This window comes from Anthonomus grandis, chromosome 8, assembly GCF_022605725.1.
Source record: "Anthonomus grandis grandis chromosome 8, icAntGran1.3, whole genome shotgun sequence".
Taxonomy (NCBI): Eukaryota; Metazoa; Arthropoda; class Insecta; order Coleoptera; family Curculionidae; genus Anthonomus; species Anthonomus grandis.
In genome coordinates, this window is record NC_065553.1 from 32,136,953 (window position 1) to 32,155,423 (window position 18,471).

The 18,471-nt window shown below is 32.8% G+C and overlaps 1 long non-coding RNA gene across 1 annotated transcript; it reads right to left on the reverse strand.

Moving 5' to 3' along the window:
* Nucleotides 1–2,375: 2,375 nt before the first annotated feature.
* LOC126739970 (uncharacterized) lies at nt 2,376–4,867 on the reverse strand. The gene is made up of 2 exons (XR_007661753.1): nt 4,447–4,867; nt 2,376–3,252 (listed from the first exon to the last, which is right to left on the reverse strand). It is a non-coding gene; the product is annotated as an uncharacterized LOC126739970 (long non-coding RNA).
* Nucleotides 4,868–18,471: the final 13,604 nt, after the last annotated feature.

Genomic DNA, 18,471 nt, shown 5'->3' on the forward strand with positions numbered 1-18,471 from the left:
ATACCCTGTATATTATTTTATTTTCTGATCCGCGCCAATTATAAGCGCAATTTACGGAAGTATTGTACATTAGTCTTCACTCTAAAAATTTGTTTTACATTATACAGGGTTGGTCAAAATTAGTGATTTTACCGCTAGATACAAAAATTGTGAAAAATGATTTTTTTTTAAATAGAGCACCCTGTATATTATACCATATTGTTAAAAGAAATTAAAATCCCTTTCTAACGAGGTATCATGTTCCTATATCTAAGTAGTTCGGTTTCTAAAATAAAAGCATTTTTCTGTAAAAATCGGAATATTTTGACATAGTTGCTTTAGGTAGCCATGAAAGGTTATGACGAGACAAATGCTATGCTATTGACGTTTGACAGTTACATTTAGTTGATCAATAATAGTAATACACGTGGGTGTTTCTTTAAAATAGTTACCTAAAAATTAAATGATAACTATTTCATTTAATGAATTATATTAAAATTTAAATGAAGTTTTGATAAATCTATTTATTCATGGACAATGTGACAAAATTGTAGCAAGAACATGCCGAAACTTCAACGTTGTGTGCCCTAATTTTCAAAAAATAGATTAAAGAAAATTTGTAAATTTGATTTAATTAGTTATCCTAGTTCAAAATAATCATCCATTATTCTCAAAGAGACTTAAGTATATGAACAAATGGTGGGAGAAAGTAAACTCAAAGTCCAAGTCTCATAAATCCTATACAAACCCTAAATCCTAAACCTAACATCTCTAAAAGTTATCCTAGGATTATAAGTAATTTACTATAAATTTACAAAGTGATTGTCATTGACCTCTAAGTACTTCAAAATTCTGCGTTGTACAGCATGTGTTGTCGCTGCTTGTATTTCAGAAGGATCTTGTTAACCAATGCAATTGATAAGTCGTTGACGTAGTTCCTGTTTACTGTTTACCGGTGTCATATGCTTACGTTAATACGCTTCAAATTACCCCAAAAGTAAAAATCAAGTGGTGTAAGATCAAATGATCTCGTAGGCCAATCCTATGGTTCCAAACGCATAAACCAGCGGTCATCGAATTTCTCAAATAACTCACGTGTCACCTCCTCAGTGCAATGAGCGGGTGCCTCATCCAATTGAAACCAGCAAGTGAATAATCTTCAAGCGTTACATTTTTCAGAAAATCTTCTACTTCTGAGCGCAAAATCTGAAGGTATTTATGGGAGTTTGATGAGCCGACGACGTTGCTGCACTGCACTTGAACTTTGTTCTTGCTACAATTTTATCCCATTGCTCATGAATAATAAACAGATTTATCAAAACTTCATTTGAATAACTATCTCTATCGATTTTAATATATTTTTAGGTCACTATTTAATAAACACCCAAGCGTATTTACCACTAATCAAATCAAAAGTCAAAATATTCCGATTTTTACAGAAAATTGCTTTTATTTCAGAAACCGAACTACTTAGATGTAGGAACATGGTACCTCGTTAGTTAGCAGTAAAATCACTAATTTTGAGCAACCCTGTATAACGTAGAACAAATTTTCATACTGTAAACTAATGTACAAAACTTCCGTGAATTACGTTTATAATTTCAATTTTCTGCGCGTGCCGGTGTCGTAATAATAAAAATGTATTTGGCTCATGTTTTAGTCAAAAAATAAAGAAAATTATTAATTTCTCGAAAACCACTAACGATAGGTATAGGAACAACTTATACAAAAACAATCATAAGGTGATAGCGGATCGGAAAATAATATAATATATAGGGTATTCTATTTAAAATAACAAAGTTGCTAATATTTTTTGGTATACGCGGCAATGCTGTATCGCTAAAAATATTTTTAATCGTTAGATTACCAGCTAAAATCCATGATGTCAAATTTTCAAGTAGTTCGGTTGACCTGTATTTAAAATCTTATATATAGTGTCTTTGGAATAATGTAAAAAAATTCAGGGGCTCATATACTCCTAAAAATAGATCTCAAAATAAGCATACTCATCTCTTAATGTACTTGCCTAAACTATTTTTGTTGATTCAACCAAATTGAATGGTGAATTTTACAATTCAATATAAGTGTTCAACTAAATTCAACGTTGAAAGAAGTTGGGGGAATTTCTACTTTCGTTCCCTTTTGTTGTACAATCGGGATGCATCATCCGAATATGACACGTCTATACACGCTTCTTGACCAATTCAATCACTGTTCTCTATTGCGATTTTCTGTGTGTATAATGTTTTAATAGTTTAATGTTTATAGAAATACATAAAAAAGTTACGAAGTGATTGTATTTAACAATGGTGCATAAATGGAAAGAAGATGAGACTCCGATGTTTTTAGACTTATATAAAAATCACGAATGTCTCTGGACACAACAACAAATCGGAAAGATATAAAAATCGTTTATTGATAGATAAGGCAATGAAGTCCTTCTTATCAGAATTAAATATTCTGGATTTTTCAGAAAATGATATTAAATTAAAAATAAAATGTATTCGAACAAGATATATGGCAGAACTAAATAAGGTACTTAAGTCAGAAAAAAGTGGCACTGGCAGATCCCACCTGATATTTACGTGCCTAATTTTGTGCCGCTGTTTTTTTTATAGTTGTTGCTTGAAGAATGTGTTACATCAACAAGTCCTCCATGCTTTGTATTTCTCCATGTTCCTAAATTAATACTATAGGTGTCCCAATCTTCTGTACCAACAGAGTCTTTTGTTGCCTATATAGTTATATTTTGTTATAATCGCTTAAGATTTGACGTTTTTCGAAGCCAGTTGTATACAGCGCAAGTTGTTTTAACAGTCTGTTGACATGTTGAGTGATATAACGAGACAGGCTTTTCAAATATGCGAAATCTGGTGACCAGTATGCCGAAAAAATTTTCCACGATGCACGGGACAGTCTATAATTAAATATTTTTTATCTGTTTCTGGATCTGTTTCTGGCATAAGGTTTCAATATATCGGTTCGCAAAGGGAAGGCATCATCCGCAACAAATACTCCTTCTGGGGGTATATTAAGAAGATTTTTCTCTAATGCCTCATTAATTAATGACATTGAAAACACTGATGCATCATTGACTCTTCCATTGGTGCCCACATCTTCGTATAAGAAATTATAGTCAGCAACCGGTATTTTGAGGACAGCGTATAATCACATGCTTTCCATCCATCGCCCTACAACAGTTCTTAGGAAAATTCCATATAGCGAATTAAAATTCTTCATTACTACATTCCATTGTTCTACCGACATAGGTACCTGAAATAAAATAAAGATATTTAATAAGAAAAATTACAAATCCTCAAATTAAATGCATTAAAAATTGCGGCATATCAAGGAATTAACATTATAAAAATCACACCGAGTTCTTACTTTCAGTGCATTTAGTGCGTGGAACTTTTAAAAAAATATGAAATAAAGGTTCTATATTTCAACTAAAGTCTTAGTTTGGAGACTTTCTGGCACACTAACAAAGTTATAAAAGTCCTTACCACTATACCAGAAACTAAAAACACTTGCACTTGACGTACGTTTCCCTAACCAATCATCACGAGATGATTGGAACTAAGCTAAAATATCTATCTACTTAGGTAAAAGTAACTTGGTTTAATTAATTTCAGGAAATTCTTCAAATGGTCGAGAGACATGATGTTTATGATGACAATTTCTAATATTACCAGCAATATTTTCACTAACAATGAATATTCTACTGCCACAAAAGATGATATATTATCTCCTTAATCTTCCTATGACGTAGGCAATGATCCACCAGAAAATTATACAGAGAATGATGTACTGGCGCAAGCTTTAAATTCAATCGTGGATTTGTAATATGAATATACATTTATATATTACTCAATAAATATAAATAAAATAATATACTGGCAATAATTCTTCCAATAGTACATCTTTGTACTCTATATAAAGCTTCTAATGTTCCAAATGAATCACCTGTGGCAAGAGATCGCAAAGCAATTTGCAGTTTTAGTTTTGCTGGAAGTGCTACCTCCATAACACTATTTTGTTTTTGAATTTTTAACCTAATTTTCTCGTAAAGATCTTGAAACTGATTTCGGACATACGGACAGAGGTGGTTCCTATGGGCTTCTGGGTCTCTACAATTTCAACCAATAAAGTTTCTCATGTCCCTTTTTTCTTCGCCGCATCACCCACCGTGTAGTCCACCACTGTCGACGTCTACGCTGTAGTTTTTTCTGCTTCTTTTTCAATTCCATTTTACATACCTCTATTAAATGTTCACAAATAATGTTAATGCCGATCCGCACGATTTCGCTCGACGACATTTTGAAGCTGTTCAATTTAATTGAAACGTCAAAATATTTGCTTTTAAATTTGGTTGAACAATTTGGTTGAATCAACGAAATTGTACAACAAAATCGAAGCTTGTATTTCCGCCTTTACGTTAGTTACTTTTTCTAGACATTTATTTACCTTCGTTCGCATCGTCTCCTCGTCATCGGTGACCTCATTTTGATATGGAATATCGGTCCACAGCTGGGTAGTTGCTTGTAAAGGGCAATTTTCACCAAACATTAATAACCAGTTGATTTATTAACAGTAACGTTTATATAGTCGCCTTCGCTCTTATCGTGCGGGTTCAAAGGTCACCACGTATTATGAATCAAATTGAAAAATCAGTGGCTGCCAAAATGTTATTTCCTTGAGAGTTTGACAATACATTGAACGCCGTCATGTGACATATTAAAGCCGCGTATACACCTTAGATCATAATTATTAACTGACGTGATGCCTTTAACGCCGTAAAAATGTCTGCGGAATACTACGTATCCGAGATTCGACATGTAAAACATACGTTGGTTATTTCCTTTCACGACGTGAAAAAGCCCATAAGTATAAAGCCCGTTGGGTATACGCCTCATCGGTATATGCCTAGAATCCCCGATATTCTGCTAAGTTGCCAGACATAATATTTACTTTTCTTTTGTTGAAAAATTGTCCGAAATAGACGGAATTCTCAATGACATGATTTTTCTTTACGCAATAATATCTAAATCTAAGCATTTTATATTTTTTTATGAGAGCAAAAATGCCTCCCTAGCCTTTCATTAAAATTGTACATATTTCATTTAAAAATGGTTGTTACCTAAATTTTTGAGAAATTATTATACGATTTAACATGACCCATGTATGTGCATAACAAACTAATTTGTCGATTTCTGGGCACAGCGTCTAATTTTTAACGATTATTTGATCTTGTCTTCTTGTTTGTTTATGTGTGATTGTGCTTTTTTGTAATAATTATTGGGAAACTATACATTTTGGTATAATGACAAACAATATTTGTATTGTGTGTGATGCAGTGCAGTCAGAGACCAGAAAACTACTTTCTTTGTTTAAAGGCAAGTTCATGTTACAATTTCACTTTTAAAATGACATTTTAATTTTATGATTTATTATTTGTCGTTCGACCCAATCTATACGTTGATGCACAGAAAATTAAAAAAGTTGTGTTATCTTTTCTTTTATATCAGTTAAAAGTCAAAAAAAGATAAAAAATAACTAAAAAAAAAACTGGTGAATGCGGCGGGCATTTCTATCTCCCAGGACATTCACCAATTTATTTACTAAGCTTTTTTTAAAAAGATAAATACGAGGTGAGCTACGACAGTTCTTTAAAATGTCGTTTTCTTATGAATATTTATTTATTTACACATTACAAGGCAAAAAAACTATTAAACTAACTATTAAAAAAATGGAGAATGCGCCGGGCATATCGATCTTTCAGCGCATTCACCAATTTATTTACTTAGCTTTGTTAAAAAAAAAAATTTTGTACTTTTTAATCATACCTAAATAATAAACGAAATGCAAAAAGAAAACTAATTATTTTAATAACGAAAAAAAAATAAGGGATTGCTTAGAATGTACAAGAAGAAGTAGCTAAAGCGCATGGAATTAGTTTAAGAACGGTGCAAAAGGTTGTATATGAAAACAAGAACAATCTTATTTCCAAGCAGGAAACAAAGTGTAAAAGGAAGAAGGCGAAGACTGAAGATTTAAGTGAATGTGTAAAAATGAAGTAACAAATTTGACTAAAAAGAGAAACTAATAATAACTATCATTACCACTAACAGAGTCGGAAAACTCTTCGTCATTTTCCGAATCTTCTTCAAATGGGGCAATGATCTATGGTTCAACTTGGATATCGAGTACTTTTTCTCTCTTCCACCAGGTTCTAATAATGTTTTCTAATAACCCACATATGCTTCTCATAATAAGATTTTGACCCTGCCCATATAAGCTCAATGGCTAAATGACTGACAATGGTATGGTGGCAATCTTAAAATTTCATGGCCATAATCACGTACTATTTCGTCAACAGCATATATTTTTGGTCTTCTCAGCGATTTTGCAATTGAAAGAAGTTCGGATTTTAGCATACTCGTATATGGCAAGGGATTCTGATTTTCTTTTACTAACCATTCATAAATTTCGCTTTTTCTCCAACTTCCATTTGGTTGTTTATTCAAAATTCCTAAATGATACGACGCATTGTCTAATACTATTAAGGAAGGTTCTTGCAAGTTCGGTAAAAACTGTTCCTTTAACCATTTTTCAAACATTTCGCAATTCATATTGTCATGATAATCCATACTTTTAGACTTAGAAGAAAAAATTAAACTTGCACCTGGAACGAATTCCGTTGAAGACCCGCATGTAAAATAATAAATCGTTTTCCCTAACCACATCCTTTTTTTCTTTTCACGCTTTTCACAGATTCATCTTGCCAAGATTTTATTCCACTCCCGTTTGAAAATATCCAAGTTTCATCTAAGAATACCACTTTCCTTAGCTTTGATTTTTCATTTTGTGTATATTGTCTTAAAAATTCTATTCGTTGGCTCACAATATTTGGTAGTTCACACAAACATCTTCTATTGCAGTCTTTTTTATAACGAAAACCTATGCTTTTAATTAATTTTGATAAAGCAGAAAGTTCAATTTACAAAGTGCCGCGTTGCTTTAAAACATCCCTCAGAAATGGCAGCGTTATATTTGTTTTTAGCCTATATCGTCCATAAATCCTATCCCTTACTTCGATGTTTACACATTCACTTAAATCTACAGTCTTCGGCTTCTTCCTTTTACACTTTTTTTCCTTCTTAGGAATAAGATTGTTCTTGTTTTCATATACAACCTTTTGCACCATTCTTAAACTAATTCCAAGCGCTTTAGCTACTTCTTCTTGTACATTCTTAGGCAACTCTTTATTTTCTTTTTCGTTATCGAAGTAATTAATAACATTAAGTACCATTTTTTTGGCTTGAGGATTTAGAAATCCACAAAAAGGCTTTTTTTTCCATAATTTGAAATTTAAATTATCTTGTGACAAATAATGTCATCCGTCAATCGAAACAAGACAGGCATGTTTATTATGAAAGTAATTGTTTTAGAACCACTGACATTTATGATTTTATCTTCTTTTGATACATTAACGCTGCATATATCTGTTTCGTTTATCTGACGCGTTGTAGTTAAAAAACGTTGTTGCGCAAATTGAAATGAAACGTAACTACAAAAGTTTGTCGTTGATAATCCGATACACCCACACGATAAGAGCGATTTTGACTATATCATCTAAATCGAGTAAAATTTTTGTCCAATTCTTTTCATCCTGATCATTCAGCGTAGTTTTCATACCATTAAATAGGGTACGCATAACACATTCCACTTGTCCATTACCGCGTGGTACACCAGTGGCAATTAAATGTAATTCTACTGAATGATCATGTAGAACATCTTTAAATGTTTTTGACTGAAAGGCGGTTGCACAGTTAGCTATAATGCACTTAGAAGCCCCAATTTCTTTAAAAACTTCAGATAAAGCTTTTACTGTACAGTTAGGGGTTTTCTGTTTAATTAGACAAAATCGAACGTAGTTTGTAAAAGCATCAATAATCACCAATATTACACTTATTTGACTTGATAAGAGATTTTCTGCTGAGATATGCCCCTTTTTCTTCGGTATGTGACTTTCCTAGAGCACAGGCACGACCGTTTTTACAATATTTTCGTATGGTTTTTACCATGTGGCGTCATGTCAGATTTTCATGATATTTATGTCAAATGTCAAGACGCGCATGAATTGGCAAAAACATTCTTAGAACTCTGCCATTTTGGGGATTCCAATACACAATACCATTTTCGCTACTAAAATCTGGGTCATCACGGGTTTGATTTATTCTGACAAAAACCATCTTCGCTTTGGTAATCACGTAAAATCTTCTGGCGTTTATCATTACTTTTTGTATTAATACGTGATAACAAAATTCTCTTTTCTTAAAAATTGCTTCTAAGATAGTCAACATGTGTCATTTTATAGCCTTGCCTATATTCAATTTCGAAGTCAAAATCGTGTAGCTTAATCCACCACCTTGCAACTCAAGGGAATAATTATTTTTTTTTAGAGCTGTGGTACGTATGAAATTACAGTCTATGTAAATCTTGAATATAATATCATACAGGCACGAAAATATTGTGTTGCTTGACCAGGGCTTCTAAATCGTATGAGTGATAACGAGACTTACACACGGTGGTGCAACTGCTGTAATAAGCGACTGGATACATAAAGTAAAGTAGGATACATAAAGTAAGCCTCCTTGCATTAACGCTGACTCTAATCCTAATCCACTTGCATCTTTATGAAGCTCAGTTGGCAAGCAAGGATTAAATATTTTTAAATTCGGATATTCGGTTAACCGCTTTATTAAATCCATACGAATTGCCTCGCACTCATTTGTCCATGCAATTACTTCTCCTTTCCGTAGCGTAAGTTTTTTACAAAGCGGCGAAAATGTCCAGCTAGTCCTAAGAATTGCCGTACGCCTTTTACATCTCGGGGTGCCACAGTTTGTGCTAAGGCAACAACTTTTCTGGCACTTGGTTTAATCTTTTTTGATCCAAATATTCCACAGATGTTTAAATAAAAAACAGTAAACAGCGTTTTGATAAGTTCAACACAATACAACTTGTATTAACTTCTCCAGGCCTTCTAATGCATGGGTTGAAACATAGGCTAACGAGAGAATAGACGCGTAATCTTACCAAGGGACCATAGAGTAATTAAAAGTATGATTTATTGATTTGATAATATTTAATATTCATTTCTCTATGTTTAATATTCATTTCTCTATGCAAGAGACGTGGCGCACGCAGCACTTGGCGCTGTCGTCGGCCGGCCTTATTAAATTGGAAATTTTTAAAATCGCGCCGGTTTGTTTCGACGGAGCGATGAAGCGGGTTGCCGGATTGTGCTAAATTGAACAAAATTAAACTACTGCTACAGATGAATGATCAGAAATTCGCCCAGTAAGATATTTGTATCTGTATTAGCGCGTATTTTTTTGTAGAGTAGATTATTTGATTAGTTTTATTTTTTATTTACGTTTATAGTGGAAATCATATAGTTTAGGTATTAAGGTTTTTAAGATATTTAGATACTAAATTTTATTAAATAAAATCTAAATTGTTGAGGCGAATTAATGTTTTACAGAAAATTATTTTATTGCATAGTATTGCGTCTTCTAAAAAATAGTTAATAAAAAATTATCAAATTCCTACAAATATCTCACAGTTTCAAAAAATGTTTATAAAGAAGAAAGATGGAATAAGGAAGTTGCATCATTTTTTTTTATTTTTGATTTTGATAGGGAATAAAAAATAAATAAACACGTGTTTTTTCTATTTTTTTAATAGTTCCAAAATTGACAGAGTTACAGCGGTTTGAAATGTGCCTGTGACGTCATAAGACGATAGTTTAAGGTCGTCACTCCATGCTTTGTATATCTATATATACAAGTCGAAAAAGTCGAATATCTTTTGAAATAATCGGATTTAAGCAAAATAAAAAAATACGTATTGATTATTTTACCTTGTTCTTCGGTTTTTAATACTAAAAAACCGATTTTGTTTTTCATGCAACTTCCTCATTGTAAACTTATCCTGACTAGTTATATTAATATATATGTACATATGTTTAGCAAACTTAAAACCTAAGTGATTTAAACCCTTGATTTTAGTAATTTTGCTATTATTATTAATACTTTTTATTGGCCATTAGGTAATTCTTGGATTTATGGGTAAAACGTATAAATAAAAAAAAGATAGGGTAAATTTTGAGCGGTTTTATATTGCAAAAAAACTATTTTATTAGGTGAGGAACATTTAAAATTTTTGCTTTTTATTTTTTTTACATAAAAAATAAGAATAACATAATAGAACAGTTTAACCAATCGAATAATATTTTATTAGGCATAGGTATGTGTCTACTAATAAACAAATAGACGCCAGTGGACTACCTTGTATAAAAAAAATTGTAAGATAAAATTTGTACCTAACCTATAATAAGAATAAAATACAAGGCTGTCCAATTTAAATATTTTTTTTCTTTTTTTTTTAACTTTTTACAATACTTTGTATACAGGGTGTTTCAGAGTTGTGGTGCCAAAACCTTAGGGGAGATTCCGCTCAGCAAAATAAGAAAAAAAGTTTATATGAACATGGGTCCGGAAATGTTTCGTTTCCGAGATACAGAGTGTCAACTTTTTTCCAAAAATTAAGTTTTTTATTAATAACTTAGAAATGCGTTAGTCGATTTCATTGAATTTTTTACAGTTTATTTAAACCATTATCAGACATCTACTGAAGCAATTAAATTCGATCCGAAATTTCCAGGGGCGTACCAATAGAGCAAGTATTTTGTCTTTTTGTAGAAAAAAATATCACCCTGCAACTTTTTTGCGGTTTTTATTTACTTATTTTAAAAAACCCACTAAAATACAACTTTTTGGTCTCTTGACTTTTTTTAGTGTCTCGCTTCGTTTTTGAGAAAAAATTACAATACGGCACCACGGCACGTCTCTGAACTCCATAAGGAAAAATAAAAATGCTTAGGAATTATCCAAAAATGTATCGCAGTGTGTTTATTTTTGAAAACTAAAAAAAAACATCAAATAAAATTTTCTCTAAAATAATACATTATTTCTCAATTTTCTTAGTAGGTACGAGAATACATTTTTGTTAAAGTAATCACTGATAACAAAATTACAATAAATGTTCAAACTGACAACCTCCTGCTTCGATGCAAGCATTGCACCGTCTCACCATACTTTGTCGTACTCGTTCGAAAATACCTGCAGCGTTCTGAATAGTCCGACAAGAATCGAAAATTCTTTGCTGTAATTGTTCCACTGTTTCCACGGGGGTAGCATAAACAAGGTTTTTTAGGTAACCCCAAAGGAAAAAATCTAAAGATGTAAGATCTGGTGAGCGAGGAGGCCATGCAATGGGTCCTCCTCTACCTATCCATCGTCCAGGGTAAGCTTCATCCAAATAGTTTCTTACTTCTCGGTAAAAATGAGCCGGTGCACCGTCATGCTGAAATATCATTTGCTGCCTGCTATTTAATGGAACTTCTTCTAGGAGTCCTGGAAGAGTATTGCGTAAAAAATCTAAGTAACCATCTCCATTTAAGCGCGGTGGTAATACAAATGGGCCAATCAATTGATCAGCTACAATTCCTGCCCAGATATTTAGATGAAAACGCTGCTGGTGGCCTATAACGTGCGTTGCATGAAGATTTTCTTCATGCCAAACATGATAATTATGGCTATTAAAATATCCATTTCTGGTAAACAACGCTTCACCGGAAAATAAAATGTTCCTATTAAACTGTGGATTGTTTATAAGGCTACGAAGATATACCACTGGCAGAAAAAAACACGGAGTGGATAGTCGGCTGGAATCAATGGATGGACTTTTTGCAAATGGTAGGGATGCAGCAGCTGCTCATGCAATATTCTCCAGACTGAACTGTGTCCAATTCCCATAGCATTAGCTATTTCACGAGTGCTAACGAATGGTGCATTTTCCACTCTTTCCAAAATTTCCTCCTCGGCAGCCACGTTCGGGCCGTTCTTCTGGGAGCAACATCAGGCCGTGTTACACTCAATGTACCAGTTTCTCGTATTCGCCTTTCGATATTTGGAAATATTTTTCTGCTGGGATGTCGCCTATTGGGAAATTTTCGACGATAAATTCGTTCGGCTTCTCGAGAATTGCAACGGGCCTCACCATACACAAGAAGCATATCTGTTAGGTCAGCAAAAGTGTATTCCATTTTTTTTCACCACCAACTACCAAGATAGGTATTTTAGAACTAACACTGTTAAGTTTAAACTTTAACAAATGCAGAGCGTTGTAAACAAAAACACTTACTTTGATACAAAAATAATCTTTAGAATGGATAGGAATGTAATTTCGGTATTTTCGATGTTAGTTACGATTATTTACGATTTCGATGTTATTTCGATGTTATCTACGTGGTAATGTTTTTTTTAGTTTTCAAACACACTGCGATACATTTTTGGATAATTCCTAAGCATTTTTATTTTTCCTTATGGAGTTCAGAGACGTGCCGTGGTGCCGTATTGTAATTTTTTCTCAAAAACGAAGCGAGACACTAAAAAAAGTCAAGAGACCAAAAAGTTGTATTTTAGTGGGTTTTTTAAAATAAATAAATAAAAACCGCAAAAAAGTTGCAGGGTGATATTTTTTTCTACAAAAAGACAAAATACTTGCTCTATTGGTACGCCCCTGGAAATTTCGGATCGAATTTAATTGCTTCAGTAGATGTCTGATAATGGTTTAAATAAACTGTAAAAAATTCAATGAAATCGACTAACGCATTTCTAAGTTATTAATAAAAAACTTAATTTTTGGAAAGAAGTTGACACTCTGTATCTCGGAAACGAAACATTTCCGGACCCATGTTCATATAAACTTTTTTTCTTATTTTGCTGAGCGAAATCTCCCCTAAGGTTTTGGCACCACAACTCTGAAACACCCTGTATATCTAAAACTATGTGTAATAAAGGCTATAAAAAAAATATGTCACCCCCTACATCTTATACCTTTAAATTTTTTTTACATGGTGACCAAAAATACGAATATTTCAAAAGCTGAAGATTTTTTAAAAAATCGTAGATTTTTTTAAAAAGACGCGTCAAATTAGTTATTGAAGAGTACAACTTTTTAATGAAAATTATGCCATTTTTTCTTTTACCCCCTGCCATTGGGGTAGTATCCGACCTTATGGAAGGTCTTAAAAATAATAATAATTCCTAATGATAGAAAATAAATTATATAGGGGATTAACCCTAAATAAAATATCTACAAAAAGCAACCACTTTTTTTCACGAACCCAGTAACCAACTACAATAACATTTAACTTATTGGGTCATTTGGGTCAGGTGTAAAAACTTTTTTTTAATTAGTAAAAACCTTTTTTTTTGGGAAAAAAATGTAAACGGCAACATAAATGCATACCTATGTATATTATAAGGGCCTTTCAAATAAAGTATGGCCTGATAAATTATATATATTAGTTCCGAATCAAGTAATACCTAAAATAACAGCTCAGTTCAGGTTGAAGGTTATTTTTTGTGGTCCAAATAGGTGCCATTTACAATGCATTGGAGTATTTTTCTATTTGTCTGGTTATTCTATGGTTGAAATCATTGGAGAAGGTGGTCTGAAATTGGCCCACATTTTCTACTAGAGAGATTGAATGCGGAAACATACACTCGTTTTCTCCAAGGCCAGACACCAGATATGAATAAATTAGATTTCACCACATGGGGTCATTTAAAAACTTTGGTTTACAGGATTCTGGTACTAGATATTGATGACTTGAGAAATCGAATTTAGTGATTCATGTGCCGTAATTCAAAATTCTCCTGGAATTTTTTATCGGATTCGTCGACAAATGCGGCGACGTATAGACTCTTGCATAATGGCAGATGGTGGTAATTTTCAACAATTTTAATAATTATTTAATTTCTTTTACTTTCATTTGGTCATCTAAACATTAATAATAAACGTAATACATTTAGGTAGATGGATTTTATTTTTTTAATCGAAAAAGAAAGTCAAGAGATCAAATTTGCTCAGAAATAAATAAGAATTACAGAAACAAAAAAAAAGTGGTGTACCATATCTTTCATCAAAAATATTTAATTTAAACCTTACGCGAACGTCACTAGTACAAAGAAAAAAATCAGTGAGCTTTAGAAAATGCCTTTTGATACATAGAAAATGCATATCAAATTTTATTATAATATCTACATGGGGGAGGGATAATAAAAAAAAACATATATTTTTCTTCAATCTTTACCACCCAGTATCTCAAAAGTTACACCTTTTAGGACATACGTTCATATAAAGTTTTTTTCTTAAAAGTTATCTAAGAATCGGCTTCTGAATTTTTTTGTTACTAAATCAAAGGAAAATATTCTACGAGTTTTACTTAGAATTGAAAACAAAACTGCAATAGCTTGCATAAATCGGGGCGGCACTTTTGCCTTGTATATTTCTTCTAAAGAAAATAAACAAGCTGACGAGGGATCAAGGCGAACACTTATTGGAGCAGAATATGAGTTAAATAGGCAGGCATTTCAAAAAATAGTAAGGCGATTCAGTAAACCAGAAATAGACCTTTTCGCTACAAATTTAAATACAAAATGCAAAAGATATATTTCCTAGTTACCCGATCCAAATTCCATATCAATAGATGCCTTTACTTTTAATTGGGAAAAGGAATATTTTTACGCTTTCCCTCCTTTCTCAATGATTTCTAGAACCTTGGATAAAAATATTCAAGACAGGGCTACCGGAATATTGGTTGTTCCTGGTACCCCTTGTTTATAAGTTTATTAATGGACAAACCGTTCATTTTTAAATCTAATAAAATACTATTACTTTTCTCCTTTAAAAAACCGCATCCTCTTCATACCAAAATTTTCATGGTGGTAGGAAAATTGTCCGAAAACTGCATTCCTAAGAAGAAATATATCCTGCCATGTAATCCCAGTAATGTTTGCATCCATATCAGAAAGTACATGAAAAACAATACAATGTCTAAAAAATATTGGATTTTGTAAAAATCAACCAATTTGTAATATATATAATTTTGAAATAAATAAAAGTGGCTCTTACGCAAAAAGAAATACATATATGTCAGCACTAAATTTATATTTTCTCCCAGCAATGGCGATGAAAGAATAATAAAACGATTTATTAAGGTAAACTATAATTTAAAACCTCCTAAACCTAAATACGAATTTACTTGGAATGTAGAACCAGTATTGAACTACTTAGCTTCCCTCTACCCTTTAGAATCTCTATCTCTTGAAAATCTAATAATTAAAACGACTAGAACTGTCTCAATCTCATGTTTTATGATAATGTTTTTGGTAGCATTTTGGCTACGGTTTGTGAGTAATGTATGGCTCACGTTTTGGCATAGCATGGAAAGTGCTGTTAAACGATCTTCGGTCATTGAATTTCTAAGAAATATTTTGACTCTTTTTAATGTTGAAAAACATCTCTCCGCCTCTGATGTCTTCATGGGAGTAGTTACCACAATTTCCAATAATTTTTTTGTTTCCTTCAACGTATCTCCTAGATTGTTGGTTACTAAAAATTTTAGAAGAGGTAGTGCGCCATTTAATGTCCTGCAATCATTTCTTGAATATAGAACAGAGAGTTCAGTTCGTAAACGTTCTTTCAAACTTCTAAAGCAGAAATCCGGTGATCAAATTGGCTGTTATTTGGGCGTTTTCGTTTGTTTTCTGGTGGCTCATCGCTAATTATATTTGTTGCCTCACTAATAATGTTATCAATATTGTTTTGAACTTGAATGATACTGCGTTCAAAATTTTCAACAGCGATTAAATATTGATTAAATAGAATATCTACGTGGGGCATTAGATTATGGAAAAGTCAGCCAAAAATTGAAAATAGGATCATTCAGTGCACGCCGAATAGAAGCGGCCGCACTACAAACTGTGTTATTGGAAAATTGATCTTCTATTTCATGCATACAATCAATGAGAGAGGCTCTATTTTCATACACAACATTAATGGTTCGTATATTAAAATTCCATCGGGTGTTAGAGCCATGAGGGATTCTTTTGTTCACAATTTTATTCAATACTTCTACTCGTTGTGGTGAATTATTAAAAAGTCCCGAAATGTCTTGTAAATTTCCAAAAAATACACGTACTTGCCTATTTGCAGAAGCAGCTTTAGACATAATCAAGTTTCACTGGTGGGCATAGCAGTGTACATAGTGAGCAAAAGGATACTTTTTTTTTTCATTAATGCTTGAACGCCTGCAGTATGGCCACTCATCACTGCTGCTCCATCGTAGCTTTGGGCAATCAGTTTGTTGGGTGAATTTGGAATTAAAGGCTGAATAGCAGTTAGAACTGCTTTACTAAGTGTTTCTGCATCACATTTTTCAGGAATTAAGTAGTTCCAAAATCGTTCAATTGGTTTACCATCGCAAACATATCTAAAAATAACAACCATTTGAGACTTTGCAGCAACGTCCGTTGTTTCATCCGCCATGATTGCCAGAAATGGCGAATGATTAATTTCTTCAATTATTTGTTCATGACAGACTTCAAGCATACACTGTAATAAATCATTCTGTATTTCTTTGGAGGTGCCTTTAAATACGGAAGAATTCTTTAGATGATCACTTAGAGTTGCGTCTAATTCAGCAGAAAAGTTGATTAACCCACGAAATATCCCCGGATTCTCAGAAATATCACTTTCGTCATGTCCCCGAAGAGCCAGTTCAAATGCTCCACAAAATTTAATACAATTTATAATTTTTGATAAAATGTATCTATTTTTTGAGACATTTTCATTATGTTTTTGTATATTTAACCAATACGCAGAATCTAATTGGGTCATTATATTAGTTGATCCTAATAACGCCAATTCCATACAATTATGAAGATGGCTTTTAGAGTTTTCATGCCTTTTTATTTTCAAACTCAAATGTTCTAGATCGGTGATCCCTATTTCCGTCCAAGCTTTATCGCCACCAAAAAGTAGGCAGGGAAAACAGTATAAAGAATTCTTTTTGTTACAGCCACAAATCCATTCATTTTTTAAATAAATGTCTTTATTAAATTTACGCGTATAACTTTTTCCTCTACTTACACCAGCTTTTTCAATAATAATGTCTGGCAATGGTCTACCTTTTGCTTTTAACTCAAATTTTTCCTCATAAGAATGTTGAGAAAATCTCTTCACATTAATTAAATTAAACACCACTTCCATAGTTAATAAATAATAATTATTATATTATTATTGTCAATTCAACAAAAACAAAATCCGTACACGAACAAAATACAAAATCACACACACCGTATTGTTTTTAAGTTCAACTCGCCGCGCCGCGCCGAAACTACCCAAAAACTGCCAAGCCGCGAAAAAAAACCCCGATCTTAAGTTTCAAATTGCATTTTCCGCCTAGAGCTGGAATAAATGCAGCGAATTATCGGGTTATTTCAGCGTACCATTCCGTGGTGGCGGGGCACAGCGCGGGTGTGCGAAGGAGCGCGTAGAGCACGATCGTGTGGACCAGATGATTATTTCGAATCGTCGACCGGGACGACGGTACTTTACTTTACTCGGCTGCTGTTGACTCGCTGATGCACTGGAGGTGCTGGCGCTTCGGCTGTGATGACGCGAGAGGGATTGCGTTTTGTTTAATTGATAAAATAGGTGTAAAAAATATGCGGGACGGAGATTTTTTCTTTTTTTTTGGGTTTTGGTTTATAGATCATATCTTTAATAGGTTATTTCATTTTCTTTGGAGCTCTGCAGCACACATAGACCAGCCGCCACTGATTTAGTTGTTAAAGTGGAATGAAAAGTAGTAAAGCAAAGATCCAGAATTGTTCTATGGTCATTAAGCGGTGGGTTGGTAATTCATAAAAAAATATGAGAAATTTGTTATGCTAATTGTTGGCAGTGCTCCATAATTTGTGCGAATAGATATAGCAACTGCCTGTTGGTTTACATTCATATTAATGATGCGAGTAATCGCTTTAGTAATAATATTAAACTTGAAGACATTTCTTGAACTCGAAAAATTAGATGGAGCCCAATTGAGTTATTTAAAAATAGACCATCTGATTAACTAAGCCATTTTATTAGAAAAATACGTATAAAAACTAAACTGTATTATTTTTAACACTTAAGGTCGTATGTATTTGGTACTTAATGTTCATAACATATTGTAACAATAACATTTTACAAAGAGATCCTTTCTTTATGGTCTTATAAAATAGATACAAAACAAGAACACTTAAACATAGGTACATTTATATTCTTAGTCTACACTGCAGTTATATTTGAAAGTCAAATAAAAATAACAAAAAAACGGACAATCGAATATAGTATTTACAAATGGTCTTAGTTAACTAAATATGTTACACTTGTCCTAATTAAATTTTATACAATACAAATGCAATGGGACAAAACAACTTTTTAAAAACTTACTTGGCACTTTTAACAGGGATTAAAAGGTACTTTGTTTTTTAAGATTTATGTCCAACTACAGGCTAAAATACTGTC